Source organism: Rosa chinensis, chromosome 1, assembly GCF_002994745.2.
Source record: "Rosa chinensis cultivar Old Blush chromosome 1, RchiOBHm-V2, whole genome shotgun sequence".
Classification (NCBI taxonomy): Eukaryota; Viridiplantae; Streptophyta; class Magnoliopsida; order Rosales; family Rosaceae; genus Rosa; species Rosa chinensis.
In genome coordinates this window covers 38,335,476-38,349,628 of record NC_037088.1, presented here as the reverse complement: position 1 = coordinate 38,349,628, position 14,153 = coordinate 38,335,476, and the positions used below count along the sequence as shown (strand labels likewise).

The 14,153-nt window shown below is 37.5% G+C and overlaps 1 long non-coding RNA gene across 14 annotated transcripts; it reads right to left on the bottom strand.

Moving 5' to 3' along the window:
- Positions 1–5,516: 5,516 nt before the first annotated feature.
- Positions 5,517–14,031, bottom strand: LOC112197952. 14 transcript variants are annotated; one of them, XR_005804742.1, is made up of 15 exons: positions 12,903–14,031; positions 12,705–12,810; positions 11,734–12,006; positions 11,251–11,419; positions 10,816–11,126; positions 10,386–10,404; positions 10,177–10,297; positions 9,977–10,077; positions 8,366–8,608; positions 8,022–8,146; positions 7,781–7,905; positions 6,928–7,670; positions 6,361–6,455; positions 6,124–6,229; positions 5,517–6,025 (listed from the first exon to the last, which is right to left on the bottom strand). It is a non-coding gene; the product is annotated as an uncharacterized LOC112197952 (long non-coding RNA). The 14 variants fall into 14 exon arrangements; XR_005804735.1 differs by having other exon boundaries at positions 8,366–8,456; positions 9,977–10,080; positions 10,816–11,152; positions 12,903–14,029; XR_005804736.1 differs by having other exon boundaries at positions 9,977–10,080; positions 12,903–14,029.
- Positions 14,032–14,153: the final 122 nt, after the last annotated feature.

The window sequence follows — 14,153 nt, the reverse complement described above, 5'->3', positions numbered from 1 at the left end:
ATTTAAGGGAGAAAAGGTCCAAAATGCGTCCGGATACATTGTCTAGGTTCATGCCTAGATATTTGGCCGAAAATGGTGAATAAAATCATACTAAATCTTGGGAAAATCAGCAATAATATATTTGGAAAGATTATGGATTTATTTTGGAGCTTTTTGATTGGTTGAGTGACATGGCAGAGCTGACGTGGCATTAATTCATGAGAAAAATTCAGTCACCGTCCCCAAACTATGCTGCCAAGGCCAATTTGATACCCGAACTCTCAAAAGTATCAATGTGATACCCAAAGACCTATTTTGATATCAACGTGATACTTCCGTCCAAAATTCCTAACGGGACTGTCTATTTGTTGACGTGGCAAGTACGTAGGTCCCCAAAAAAATGTAAAATGACCAATTTGCCCTTTTTAATTCATTTTTTTCCTTTTCATTTCTTTTTGTTCTTTCTCTTCTTCTTCTTCTCCTGCTTCTTCTTCTTCGATTTTCCTCAACCGCAGCCTCTTGCCTCACCCCATAACCTTTGCAATTCTTCCTCCAACCCTCCACCAAGCAAATATCCAGATCCACCGGCCCGAAATCGTTAAATTGTTCCCAGCCCACCGTCATGCATCCACACTCCGATCCGGCGAATATCCTCCTCCACTCCGCTAGCTTTCTCCCACCAATCCATCAACCCAGCAAAACGATCCCTCTATCCATCAAGTCTGCCCCGTCCTCTGACCACCGCAAGACACCATTACGACCCTGCAGGGACCCAACTCTGGTCTGATCCCCACCCCAGATATAGCTGCCTCCTTGTACTGAGAGAGACAAATTAAATCCCTCTCTAACCCCAATCTCCGAGAAAAAGATACACTCACAAACCAACTATCCCGTAATGGATTGAGGAGGAGGGGAGGAGGTCCTTGAGGGAGGTGTAGGATTCGGAGCTCTTGAGGGAGAGAAGCTCCAGGTCGAGCTGCGGCAGTCGATGGCGCGGCGTCACGGCGCTGTTTGGGGTTGGGAAGCTGCAGCTATGGCGGGGCTTACTGGTGGGAGTGGTGGATGAGGATAAGGAGGAGAAGAGGTGGCTGAGCTTGGTGGGTACGAAGACGGAGGTGGAGATGGAGTTGCGAACCGGTCTCCTAGTTGGTTGCGCCGGACATCAGAGCCTCCTCCTTGTCGCCGACACCGGAGACAATCCCCACTGCTCCGATTGTTCTTCATAAGCCACAAACCCTTTGCAGTGGTGCAAAAAAATAATTCTCCATTTCGGCTGCTCTTTGTAAACCCACAAATCCATTCCCAGAAAAATAACCAATTGTGATAGAAAGGAGAGAGGATCAGATTGGCAAAGAGAGAGAGAGAGAGAGAGAGAGAGAGAGAGAGATCTCATTTTTTTCTTTTCTTTTTTTTTTTAATTTTTTTCTTTTTTTTAATAATTAATTAGTTGAGAAAGACAATTTTACCCTTGCCACGTCAGCAAATAGACGGCCCCATTAGGAATTTTGGACGGAAGTATCACGTTGATATCAAAATAGGTCTTTGGGTATCACATTGATACTTTTGAGAGTTCGGGTATCAAATTGGCCTTGGCAGCATAGTTTGGGGACGGTGATTGAATTTTTCTCTTAATTCATTGGTTGGAGCTGTGTGGTGCAACCAGAAAATTCCTTAGAAATTAAATTCATGAAGCCTTGCCTTCCCCTATATAAACCCCCCTATGCTACACCACAAGACACACCTCTTCATTCAGAAAATTCTCTCCATAACATCAAGCTCTCTCTCCACCCTCTAGTGCAAGTCTCTGTGTCTTCAAGCAAAGAGAAGAAGAGAAGAAGAAGCCATGAAGCCTCCTAGCCGCCATCATCCACCTTGTGTCGTGAAGCTTTGGAGCCTTGCTTTCAAGATCCAAGACCAACGTCTCAAGCTTTCCACCATTCATCCTTCACGGTGTAATTCTATCTTATTCCTTGTAACCTTTTTGGTTTTCTTTGTTTTGATTTCGTATGAACTTGATTTCTAGTTGACATAAACGTTAAGGGCAAAGTTTAAAGCCTATTTATATGTTTTGAAATAAAGTTGTGATTTCTATATGTTGATTTATATGTTGCTTATGTTAGATTGCTTGATTGATTTTGGATTATAGAAAACTTTTATATGTATGTGTTATTTGGTGGCCAACTTAGGATATATGCATGTAATTGGAGCTAGATTTAAGTAGTAAAGGTTTTGGGCAAAAGTCGAAATCAATTAAGGAGGATTGCAAATAGGTGAACTTATTCATAACTAGGTTGTGCACTTTGGTTGACATCTTTTCTCTATGCTTCATGCGTTGAATGTGTTCTTGATTAGCTAGTTTTCTAGACTATGATCGCATGTTCAATAGGATTGATTTAGGTGCTTTCACTTAGATTAAATATTGAAGGAAAGTAAAAAATGGGAAATCGTTTGCTTTCTAACGTTTCAAGTGGTCAACTTCTTTCTCATGACATAGATAATCAACTATAGGAATTGTGATTGGATTTCTTGCATATGATTGTGGTTTTGATCTTTATTCCTTGCGTTCCACCCTTGTATATGTATTTTTATATTTTCTTTCTTTTATTTATTTTAATTTTCAAAACTCTAATTCTTAAATCCCCATTTTATTTAGTTATTTGTATATATTTTGTAAATATTATACTTTGTATTTATTTTAATTCTTTAGTTGTTTTTGCAATTACAGGTGTACCCTCAATCCCCGGAATAGAACGATCCCTATTTACTATATACTAACGATGACATTTTCAGGGTTAAATTATCCGCTTGCTTTGAGCGTATCACTTAGCCCTTAAAATGGGTATTTTTTGCTTTGCCCAAAAAAAAAGAAGGTTTTTTTTGTTCTGATTTTTTTTGTCTTGCAATGACCATTTTAACCCTTATAGTGGTCCCCCAACGTCAGATATAACGTCCGATTTGGACGGAATGGACACGGGTGATGAAATTGAAAAGTATGAGGGTGATACTGATCAAATTGAAATTGCAGGGACTAACATGATGTCGACCCCAAACCTCAGGGGGGGGTAAACTGAAATTAATCCTATTTGTTATAAGTGATTATGAACTGTTAGGAACCACAATACTGAACATCTTCATAGATTCCTCGAGTAGAATTGACACCAAGGTTTAAATTGGGCATCGCCGTAGGCTTCATTTGATCAAAATCGTTCTCTTAAATAGCATTACCATTCCCACCTTCAAATATTTCCTCTGAAACTTAAGCCTTCCTCTGTTTTGTATTATTTTCATTTTTTTATTTAAAGAAAAAAAAACACCGCAACATCCACCTCATCACTCAGGTTTGCAAGACTACAACTTTTATGCCACACCTTATGGCACTCAAGAGAGGTCTAGGGAAAATTGATGGCAAAATATCTCCAGTTAATTTGTTGTCTGAAATTTATACAGCATTATAAGGTATAGCATTATAAAGTACTACAACGAAAAAGGAGTAGAATTATATTGAAGAGAATTAATTCCTGAATGATTATTAGATGATTATAATAACCATGTCAAGACTTTGCAACAGTCAGTGTCAGAAATCTTGGGACAATCTTCCCCTTGCTCTGTTTTGCCCCATTTTTTAGCCAGTTTTTAAAGTTTGTTTCAGGGCCCATTACAATGTGATTAGAGAATCATATATATTCTCCCAGCAACTACAACGATTGTTTGTTACTCTTTTTTTTTTGTTTTTTTGAAAGGCTTGTTTGTTACTCATTATTCAATTTTGTTCATCATTCATGAGCATTGTTGTCATTATTAAGTCGGGGATGCAAGCAATCTTCCCTTGCAAAGAACGTCCATTGATTTGAAGATGAAAAAGAGAAGTGAGTCGCCATCTATCTGGCAAGCGCTGCCGCGTATAACAATCAGTAATTTTTAGAAAAGAGAGGGTAGGCCAATATCTGGCAAGAACTGGAGCTCAAAGCAAAACAAAACTTTCAAGGTTTGGAGAGAGTTGAGATGCACAAAGCTGCAAACCACTTGGTGCCGTCCATGGTCTTGAGATTCAGCCAGTAGATATTGAAAGTAGTGATGAGAGAGCTGGGCAACATTTGCTCCTCCAGAAAGGAATCTGCTGCTTCACATTCATGCAAGTTAAAGTCAATTGACAAAAGGACTAAATTCAGTCTGCCCCTCGAAAATCGAAGCCTTCAACAGATGTTTCTCCTTCAAGGCATAGAAATCCCACCAAGGAGTAAACTACTCATGGCCAGTTACCACGATGAAAATTTTGCTTAATGGGATGCTGCATGTAAAGTATAGATAACAAAGAGAGGATACATTAGCCAGCCAGCCGTCCCAAAGCATGAATCCCTGGCCTAAGGCTAAGGAGTGCCTCACCAGTACTCTAGCTACATGTTAACAAAACTCATCAATTTACTATTATGGAAGTGAAAGGATCATATTCTTATCAATGAAGGCGCAGAAGTTTCTGGTCCTCAGGTTATCTACTTACAAAGAGTAGGTGTTTGCTAATTAATTAAGTGTGAAAGAATAGAGGAGGGCAACAACATTTAAGCTGATTAGTTAGTTCTTGGACATCAGATTTTATACAAAAGGACTTCAAAAGTATGGAACTAAAGCACAACAAGGAAGGATTATACCTTATTACACCTGCAATAACTAATGCAATCACTGTGGTCTCTTAATGCTTAGGATTAGAACTACATAAAGCCTTAATATCATAACCAATGCGATCGCGTGGTCGCTTAATGCTTAGAAACTCCATTACTAATCCATATTTCCATAAAGTGCACAGGTAAAGTCATAAAACATAGAGCAAGGTAAGAAAAAAAGAAAGAAAGAAACAAAAAGAAGAAGAAGAAGAAGAAAAGAAAGAAACAGGCAGAAAAGTACATGCGATAGCAAATTCACGACCTTAGAGCAAACATATAAAAAAAGTCACAAAATGAAATTGTATCAGCTACATATCGTTTTATTTCCTGAATTGAAACTTGCCAGTCCCTCTTCATTGAGACAGAAAATGACTTCGTTCACATTCTGCATGTCACTGATTTAGGATTTTTTCCGTCAAACATCCAATTCAAATCACTTGATTCTCCTTGAATGGCTCATGCAACCCAAAACTTAAAGACTCCTAAACAAAATGGTTGCATTGGAATTTGCCACAGAGGAGACATTTTGGGAAAGGGGAACTGGATTACTTACTTGGGTAGACAATAGAATTAGTTACTCTAATCACTGTAGAGATATAGCGGAGAGGATTGGTCTATCACTATAAGAGGTTGGTGTACCAATATAACAATCTAGTTGCCATTGACATAATGATGCATTAATATACTGAGAACTTTCGTATATTTAGTTCGAGGCACTAGAAAATTTTATTTCATTTTCCTTTCACTAAAACTCTGCTCTGTAATTAAATTATTCATATATACCTACTTGCAGACTTTTCTTCCACATTTCATTTACATATGCTATAATTGTTATATGCATCAGCTCAACATGATCATAGTTATCATAGATATATATGGATCATCCAAAACCTTAACAGATTGGTATTTATCTTATGCTTTAAATCAGTGCACATACTACTTACTCTATAAGTACATGCTATAGAATTCGTGAAACATTCAGACTGTCATTTGCATTAACAAAACCATATATTTGGATTACACTGGTTGCTGATACACCATCAACAAACCATACAGATAGAAAGGCTGAAGGAGAAAGAAAGCAATAACAAAAAAATAACAAAACAAAAACAAAAACCAAAAAAAATGAAAGAACCTCAAATCCATAACCTCATAGCAGCCTCATCAATTTTTGCATCCCGATCTCTCCCTTTTGATTATTTTGATTAGCCTGATCAACATTCCAACTATCTCAAGAAACAACTCACGCTTTTGAGTGATGGTGATGTTCGCAAGTCCCACTCCCCCCAACAACCCACTTCCAAATCCCCCTAATGCAAAACTAATCAACTGAGAGAGAATTTGAGAATTATACACCAACAGTCTGCAAGTTCAGATAAGAAGAGAAGCTGTGCAAAAATAGAAGCAGTAAATCAGAAATTGCCTACAAGAGTGAAGAGGTGAGTAAAGCTAATCAACTGAGAGAGAATTTGAGAATTATACTTACAACTCAGACAGCAAGACATGGCAATATTGGTCCTGCGAGCAATCTTAACCTTGGCCTATCTCTGTCTTAACATATCAAGAAATTTTGCTTACTTTCCACGAAACTGCTGCATATCAAGAAACAGGGCAGAAAGAAGACACATTACCTAGCTTTTCAAAGTATCAATTGACAACGACATATATACTCTCTACACTGAATCGGGAAGGGCAAGGACCAGAATTGGGATATGCGACATACCGTAGTAAATGGAAATGGTCAGTTTCTCCACCATTGATATCTGTGCACTTGATGTGAGCAATCTTGAGCCAATCTTCACCCGTCTCTCTTTGGCACTGTTTCTCAAGCAAAGGACATCCATGGATATATAGATCAGAAAGAGAAGAGGGTAGTTCACTATCCGGCAAGCAGAGCAGGCCAATTCCATATAATCAATGTTTGAAGAGAGTCCACTATCATAATATTTTCAATAAATATATACAAGGAGCTACTCCAGAGGCTTTGACTGTACTCGAACAAACAAGCAAGTGGATATTCACATGCAGGATTTTACCAATATAACTAGTGAAACTTGAGTTAAGTACCCCATATAACATATTGATGTAATGTCACAGTATGTTTTTAGGCAATAAATAGATTAAGGATCAGAAATTGGGATGTCGAACATTCCTAGTTGAGGCCTACCTTTCAATGGAGGAAATGCCATTTTTTCTAGACAACACTTTGATCAACTATGCAAACCATGTACAAGTTTGGTATGATAAAGAAGAAAAAGATTCATGACAAGAAAACAACATATTTACATACCTGACAGGTAATTGCATGATTACAATGACGATTACAAGAATTGGGACAGCCTAAATCAACGCCTGAAAGTGATCATTATGTGGGGGATGTGAGCAATCTTGGGCCAATATTCCCCACTCTCTGGCACAGTTTCTCTAGCAAATGACATCCAATGATATGTATTTCACAAAGAGAAACAGGTAGCTCATTTTCTGGCAAGCACTGCAGCACAGAGCAATACGTAATCTCCAAAATCTTAAGAGAAGTGGGTAGTCCACTTTGAGGCAAGCACAGCACCGCATAACTCCAATATTTTAAAAGAATTAGGTAGTCCACCACTATCTGGAAAGTACCGAAGCGCAATGAAACAGCTAATCTTCAAAATTTCAAGAGAGTTGAGATGCCCAAACCACTTGGCGCCACCCATGGTCTTTAGATTTAGATGGTACATTGTTAGATGAGTGAGAGTGCTGGGAAACTCGGAGAAGACTCGACTTCTTCATGTTTACCAAAGTCAAGTGACAATGAGAAAGCAATCCTCCTTCGAGAATAGTTGACAACTTTGGGCAATCTGATACTGACAAAAACTAGAGAGATGGGAGGAGTGAGAGCATATATTGCAGCCAGGAACCCAATTTCCAATAATCAGAGATACTCATCTCTGTCAAGCTGGGTCCATGTAACCCTCCATTGGGAAAAGATACAATACATCCAAATTCTGTACTTCTGGTTTTGTATAGATAGGCTTTGCTCCCATGGATGTTCTGCATATTCATAGCTTGGCTTTTAAAAACATTCTATACAAGTTACCTGCTTAAAAAGTCTGAACAAATTTTGTGAATGTATTGCCACTAGTGATGGAAAATTAACTTACAAGCAGTAGAAATTCACCAATATAAGTCAACATTGCACATAAGCAAGTGACGATCGTATTTGCATCAACTCATAAACATCAATAGGGATAATCCCAAATCTTAAAAATTGGTGTTCAGCCAAACCCTATGGACCAATTCACACAACACGTTACTCTACAATTTTAATAGTAAGTATAACCACAATAGTTCACTACATATATGGACAAAATAAAGCACAGGTGTTATTCTAAGTGAAAATACCTTTAATGGAAGCACCATATTGTTGTAAACTTGGAACATATTCAGAGCTGATATCACACTAGCAACAAAAGACATATAAGCATCACTACCAGCTTGACCCTGAAACTGTGGTCAGAAGAGAATCCCTACAAGCAAAAGGAAATTAGATTCAAGATCAGTAAAGATATTAATGAAAGACTAGACTTTATTGGCTGGTTTTACTTCTATTTCCACACTGTAGTATACAAATTATCACATTTCTTATCCACAGAGCATTGAAGCTCTATAGAACCTATATCCTTTGAAGCTAATTACTAGGAAATATGCAACTATTGACTGACAATGGAAACTGGAAAGGATCTTACAGGTCCATAGTGAAGGTGCAATACGGTTCGTCCTCATGTCATCTTTTTTCCACACACAACTCCGAGTTTTTTGCCAACGACTTTATTGTTCCTGAGAAAGTAGAAGAGTGCCAACCATTCAGTTGCAGCTGGCGGCATTATATAACAACCAGAGAAACTTTGATGAAAAGAGGATCCAAATTCCAGAAGTTGGCCCATTAAAAGGGAAAGTAGAAATTCAATTCTAGTTCCCGTATTGTTTATCTGCAGCCAAACATTAGGAAGAGTTTCCATAAATATTTACTGCATTATGCTGAAAAAGAGCACGCTGACCAAGTTACAAGACACTAACCAAAACCTCTTAAATAATGGCATCAAACATTTTGATGTCTGTAGAAAAGCACTAAAGCCAGACGCAGCCTAAAGCACTGCAACCTAAACCAAACTGTGGTAGTAATGTTCAACGATTGTTCAGTACATCTGGTTTTGTATAATAGATTTAGGCTACACTCCCATGAATGTTCTGCATGTTCCTAGCTCTGCTTTTGGTTTTTAAAATCACTTTCTATACAATCTCATTCAATATGGCCTTGTAACTTGCTCATATATATTTCTAATACAGTCTGGGAAGTTTCTATTTCATTTGACCAAAATACTGTTCCGTGCTCAACTGCTTCATATATATGTCTGCTTAAAAAGTCTGAATTTTATTTTGAATATGTTGCCAAAAACTAACAAGCAGTAAAAACTTTGCTCACTGAGATGCTGCCTATTAAAAATAGGGTAGATAGAAGATACATTAACCAGCTTTCTAAGTATTATTCAGCGCTGAATTATCAATTTCCATTCGGATGCTGTTAACAACGTAATATAGATTCTCACTGTTTATGTATAATTCTTTATAAACACTAGTTAGACTACTGACAAGGATGAATTATAGACCCATGTACATTCTATACCAATTTACAAACTGCATCCCTATAACACACAGTTTGAGCTCCTCGTGTTTTAACACTTGTGGAAGCTTTGATTGTATTCAAACAAATGGGGGGATGTCAAATATTTACATGTAGGGTTTTATCAATAACTATTGAAACTTCAGAACACCATATTGATGTAATGCCACGGTATTTTTAATTGAGGATCAAACATTGCAATACTCCACATTCCTAGTTGAGGCTAACTTCGGATGGAGGAAAGTTGCCATGTATTCTTTCACAACTATACAAACATTGTAAAAAGAAGATTCAAGACAGGAAAAACAGAGTATGATACGTTCAAAGCTAATTAAGTTTTCTGCATGAATTTCTTAACCAATGGCATTCATACATCCAAATGTTTGTAGAAAAGCTCTGAAATCGAATATATTTCCTTGTCGATCAGCCATGAGAACTTTCTTAGCTGCCAACAATTAATTTCAGTACAAACATATAGATGCCCAATATATGGATGACAATGACAGGAAAGCGATAGAGGTTGCAGATCAATTGAACTAGAATGCGATTATGTATTAATCTTTAAGACAATGACCAATTTATAAAAAGAAATTTGGACATGAATTAATCAGTACTCTAACTACATGCATTGAACAAAACTTATCAATTGAGTGATATGGAAGGGAAAGGATCTTACGGGCCAGTAAGGACAGTTCTTATCAATCAAAATGCAACACTGTTTGGCCATGTGTTGTCTGTTGCCATGGACACCAAGTTTCTTTGCTGATTACTGTAATTCTACTGGTATAATAGAGGAGCAACAACATTTAAAGGTAATTAATTCTCCATTTTAATATGCTAAAAAAGTATGGAAGCACCACAAGGAAGTACTATTACCTTCAGTGGCAGCACTGCAACTGGGACTATCAGGACATCACACATCATAATTCACCTTTCTCTTTCCATCTTTTCCACAATGACCTTAAGTTAAGACCATTTAATTCTTCAATTCCTTATTCTAAACGAAAGTAAATACACCTTTAGTGGAAGCACCACATATAATTGTAAACTTGTAACATATACACTGGCAAAACAAAAAAGATTACCATTACTATCAGCCAGAAGCTGTGGTCAGAAGAGAATACAGAAGTTACATGCAAAAAGAAAGTAGACTCGAGATTAGTAATGATATTAATGATTTGAGTAACATATAAATGTAAAATCAATTGCTCATTTTACCTTCGGGTTCCACATTGTGTGGTATACTATTTATAGTTTTTCAATGGGGAAATGGAAGACACACTACTATGGACTTCAGTTCAGACATTTTTGAAGAAATTCAACACACCCCATGATGCAGTTACAATGAAAAATATCAAAAGATGCATAGATTGCTGTAGTAGCTGTTGCAGTTAATGCTGAGATTCTTATTGACCTATGCTAGTTAGTTAACTTGAGTTATAAGTTTTGTTGGTATTTAATATTTACCGCGACTTACGGATAACATAGAAAGCAGTAGACTTTTCAGAAAAGCACCTTTGTGCTAAAACCAATTATGATCTTGCACATTATGTGTTGGGCCAATCTCCCTCCCTCCCTCCCTCTCTCCAGTTTCACTCAGGCAGCATTGTATTTGCAAGGACCATCTCAGTTATTATACAAGAAAAAGAAAGTAACACAGGTATGTAGGCAATCATCGGAGCCAAGTATTCTGTTATCTAAAGAACTCTGGATCACTAGTCACTACAACTGGGAACTTCCTTTCTGCTCTTTTCAAGTCTGGCTCCCTAGAAGATGGAGCTTTCATCAGTTAGCCCTCCTCCAAGGCATAAAAAGTTACCACTCCCCTGATATAATAGAGAAGAGCCACAACCTTTTGAGGTCATTAATTCTTCATTTTCAGATTCAGTCCCAAAATACTTCAGAAGTATGAAATTAAAGCACCAAAAGGAAGTAAAGAAGTAAAGATACCATTAGTAGAAGCATTACTACCGGGACTATCAGGACAATGCAAATCTTGACAATGTTGGCGATGAGAGCAGTCTTAATTAATTAACCTCTCTTTCCTCTCCGAGAAGGTGATTCTCCAGGAGGTCCAATAGTAGGGAGCCTCAAAAATATTTCCTTACTTATGCTGCATCTGAAGAAATAAGCAACAAAGAGAATACATTAGCCAGCTTTTTAATATATAATTCAGGGCCTAAGGATGAACAAGCATTACAATTTGGTTAAGGAAACATAAATGACTATATCTCGATGTTATGTGAAACTTTAAACCGCATATGTTATTTTGATAGACTATAAGGTTTGCAATAGCATTTATTGAATGGTTAGCTCTCCTGATTATGGACCCGAGCTAAAAAATTATAGGTTCTAAGTTTCATTATACAGCATTACAGCTTTATAAAGTACCTTCAACGTTAAATAAGTAGAATTATATTCAAGAAGAAATACCTGACAGATTATTAGATGATTATTATAACTATGTCAAGACATCGCAACTGCGTCATATCCATATTGATAAATGTCAGTGTCAGCAATCTTGGGACGATCTTGCCCTTGCTCTGTTGCCACTTAGGAGACCCTTCTTCACACTCTGCAAATTGTTTGCAACAAAGTCTTTTTTGCAAGAACTGATTTCAAGTATTATGAGCTGTTTTCACTTTTGACAGGTCTCATAAGTGTTTACTGAGATAAGGGTCCAACAGCTACAAGTATTATGAGATGCTGCATGTAAAGAATGGAAAGTAACAGGATACATGCATTAGCCATTTTTTCCAAAATGCAGGGCCTAAGCCACAAGCTTTAATAAGATCATTAATTCTTCAATTACATATCATATACAAAAATAAACATATCTAGAGGCAGCACTGCATATAGTTGTAAACTTGTAATGTCTAGGAAGCTGATATCACACTGGCACAAAATTACCAAAAACAACAGTACTAGCTTCACTCTGAAGCAAGGCAATCTAAAAGTTGAAGTAGACCGAAGATCAATATACATATTAATGATCGTGTAAACTTTATCTATATACTCAATTTACTACATAGTTCCACATTGTGCCTGCAGCTTATAATCTTTCAATGAAAAAATTGAAGACACACTAGTGAGGACTTGAGCTCAAACATTTTTTAGAAAATCAATACACACCCCAATTCTTTGTTAATATGAACAATATTATGATGCACAGATTTGTTTTAGCAGCTGTTGAAGTTATGCTAAATTAGTTAGCTTGAGTTATAAGTTTTTGTGATAATATACCTCGATTTATTATGTTTTGTTTGGCAGGTCTTAATCAAGATGTGAAGATTGAATTGAAACAGCAACTTTAAAAGCTTTCTAGAAAGTCTTTAATGAAAGACCAAGTCGGTTCAACTAGAATGAACTGAATAGAGATCAGAAGAGTGCAAGTATTGACTGACCCAAAATTGGCTCTCATCTCCCTGTGATTTTCATTCTGCTCGGAAACAGTGTGGATGAGTGGAGGAGATAAAGAACAGTCTGCAAGTTCAGATAAGAAGAGAAGCTCTGCACAAATAGAAGCAGCAAATCAGAAATTGCCTACTAGAGTGAAGAGGTGAGTAAACCTAATCAACTGAGAGAGAATTTGAGAATTATACTTGCAACTCAGACATCAAGACATGGAAATATTGGTCCTGCGAGCAATCTTAACCTTGGCTTATCTCCGTCTTAACATATCAAGAAATTTTACTCACTATCCACGAAACTGCTGCATATCAAGAAACAAGGCAGAAAGAAGACACATTACCCAGGTTTTCAAAGAATCAATAGATAACAAAGGAAATTCTCATCTTTGCCATTCCCAGTTTCTTGGGAAGGGCAAAGCCGAGAATTGGGATGTGCAACATAACGTAGGAAATGGAAATGGTCTGTTTCTCCTTCATATGGCATGTCGATCATGAGCTCAAGCAAGACCCTAGAACTGTGAATGCAAGCCCTCTGTCGTTGTCATATCGTTTTGTAATTTATTTCTTCACCCGTCTCTCTTTGGCACCGTTTCTCAAGCAAAGGACAGTCCACGATAAGAAAGAGAAGATAGAGCAGGGGAATACCAAATCTGCAAGTCTCAAAGAGAAGAGGGTAGTCCACTATCTGGCGAGCATCGGAGCGCGGGGCAACTCCAAATCTCCAATTTTTGAAGAGAGTTGAGATGGCCAAACCACTAGGCGCCGTCGATGGTCTCACAATTCAGACGATGAATCCGAAGAACTGTCAGAGTGCTGGGAAACAGCCCCTCCAGACGATGAATCCAAACAAATGTCAGAAATGTCAGATCCAGACGATGAATCCAAACAAATGTCAGATCCAGACGATGAATCCGAAGAACTGTCAGAGTGCTGGGAAACAAACCCTGCGCGAACCAATCTACTTTTTAGTTCTCTGTCTTTAAAATTCTGCACCAGCATTTGGAGACCCAATTTCGAATTCTGCATCATAAGGTGCTCTCTCTCATTCATTTTTTTACAGTTGTCGATGAGAAGTGAGTTTAACTTTGACGGGAGTCCATCTTCCGGAAAACATTCGAATTCTGGGCAATTATACACCGTCAAAGACACAAGAGATGGGAGACTGTATGACGCTAATCTCCCAGTAAGATTGCGACAGGATATTACATCAAGCTTCTCAAGATTAGCAAAAACCCCACCCTCAATATCGTCACCTCCAACATCAGACCATTCTTGCCACTCACTCAACTCTTTTATATAAGGGGGGTGTATTGTATTTGGATTTATGTGGACTTTTTTTAAATGATAGATTTTTTCAAAAGTCCATGGACTCTATAAAAAGTTCATAGACTTCTATTGATTTCTTAAAACCATTGACTTTTTAGCATAGACTTTTTACTGATT